We start from the raw sequence: 2,520 nt of genomic DNA, 5'->3' as shown, positions 1-2,520 counted from the left end.
ACGTGAAAGGCACAGTCACTTTGCAGAAATTACCCTGAGCCAGCATGGAATTTGTACATGGATAGAAACTGTGAGATTTGGTATGAATTTTTAAAGGCCCAGTCTTATCACATATTGGACCTGTGTGGACCGCATTCAAAAGAGCTGTGCAGGAGCCTCACTGATGATTGTCCACATCCTCCTAGTTTCCATCTGTTATTGAATAAGGTTTTACATTGTTTGCCAATGTATGCTTTTATTTTTCCTATCACTAAAGAGCAGAAAACACCGAATAAACATAAAATAAAACTAGACAGTACATGCCTGAATTATTATTACTATTTTGCCATTGAGAAAAGTGAGCCAGAAGAGGTTACACAAAATGTGAAAGGCTATATAACACAATAGGCACAGAGACCAGACTCTTGAGTTCCAGATTTGTAGGGAGATTACAACATATGATCCATACAATAATCTACCAGTTGGATGCTATTAACCCACTAACAAGGAAGCACTTTATTTTTATTTTTATTTTTTGCCAATTAAACACTTATTTTTTACCTGAAAACTCCACAGCTAATAAAAGAGGTGGGTGAATATTAGAACTTTTGCTTTTTTTTGGTTTGTTTGTTTTATTATTATACCTTAAGTTCTAGGGTAAATGTGCACAACGTGCAGGTTTGTTACATATGTATACATGTGCCATGTTGGTGTGTTGCACCCATTAACTCGTCATTTACATTAGGTATTTCTTCTAATGCTATCCCACCCTCTGCCCCCTACCCCACGACAGGCCCTGGGGTGTGATGTTCCCCGCCCTGTGTACAAGTGTTCTCATTGTTCAATTCCCACCCATGAATAAGAACATGTGGTGTTTGGTTTTCTGTCCTTGTGATAGTTTCCTCAGAATTATGGTTTCCAGCTTCATCCATGTCCCTGCAAAGGACATGAACTCATCCTTGTTTATGGCTGCATTGTATTCCATGGTGTAGATGTGCCACATTTTCTTAATCCAGTCTATCATTGATGGACATTTGGGTTAGTTCCAAGTCTTTGCTATTGTGAATAGTGCTGCAATAAACATACGTGCGCATGTGTCTTTACAGTAGCATGATTTATAATCCTTTGGGTATATACCCAGTAATGGGATCGCTGGGTCAAATGGTATTTCTAGTTCTAGATCCTTGAGGAATCGCCACACTGTCTTCCACAGTGGTTGAACTAGTTTACACTCCCACCAACAGTGTAAAAGTGTTCCTATTCCTCCACATCCTCTCCAGCATCTGTTGTTTCCTGACTTTTTAATGATCGCCAATCTAACTGGTGTGAGATGGTATCTCATTGTGGTTTTGATTTGCATTTCTCTGATGACCAGTGATAATGAGCATTTTTTCATGTGTCTGTTGGCTGCATAAATGTCTTCTTTTGAGAAGTGTCTGTTCATATCTTTTGCCCACTTTTTGATGAGTTTGTTTGTTTTTTTCTTGTAAATTTGTTTAAGTTCTTTGTAGATTCCGGATATTAGCCCTTTGTCAGATGAGTAGATTGCAAAAATTTTCTCCCATTCTATATTTTGCCTGTTCACTCTGATGGTAGTTTCTTTTGCTGTGCAGAAGCTCTTTAATTTAATTAGATCCCATTTGTCAATTTTGGCTTCTGTTGCCATTGCTTTTGATGTTTTAGTCATGAAGTCTTTGCCCATGCCTATGTCCTGAATGCTATTGCCTAGGTTTTCTTCTAGGGTTTTTATGGTTTTAGGTCTAACATTTAAGTCATTAATCCATCTTGAATTACTTTTGAATAAGGTGTAAGGAAGGGATCCAATTTCAGCTTTCTACATATGGCTAGCCAGTTTTCCCAGCACCATTTATTAAATAGAGAATCCTTTCCCCATTTCTTGTTTTTGTCAGGTTTGTCAAAGATCGGATGGTTGTAGATGTGTGGTGTTATTTCTGAGGGCTCTGTTCCATTCCATTGGTCTATATCTCTGTTTTGGTACCAGTACCATGCTGTTTTGGTTACTTTAGCCTTGTAGTATAGTTTGAAGTCAGGTAGCGTGATGCTCCCAGCTTTGTTCTTTTGGCTTAGGATTGTCTTGGCAATGCGGGCTCTTTTTTGGTTTCATATGAACTTTAAAGCAGTTTTCTTCCAATTCTGTGAAGAAAGTCATCGGTAGCTTGATGGGGATGGCATTGAATCTATAAATTACCTTGGGCAGTATGGCCATTTTCATGATATTGATTCTTCCTATACGTGAGCAAGGGATGTTCTTCCATTTGTGTCCTCTTTTATTTCATCGAGCAGTGGTTTGTAGTTCTCCTTTAAGAGGTCCGTCACATCCCTCGTAAGTTAGATTCCTAGGTATTTTATTCTCTTCATCTTGTGAATGGGAGTTCACTCATGATTTGGCTGTCTGTGTGTCTGTTATTGGTGTAGAAGAATGCTTGTGATTTTTGCACATTGATTTTGTGTCCTGAGATTTGCTGAAGTTGCTTATCAGCTTAAGGAGATTTTGAGCTGAGACAATGAGGTTTTCTAAAT

This window comes from Macaca thibetana, chromosome 6 (assembly GCF_024542745.1).
Source record: "Macaca thibetana thibetana isolate TM-01 chromosome 6, ASM2454274v1, whole genome shotgun sequence".
NCBI lineage: Eukaryota > Metazoa > Chordata > Mammalia > Primates > Cercopithecidae > Macaca > Macaca thibetana.
Note: the sequence above shows the minus strand (reverse complement) of the source record.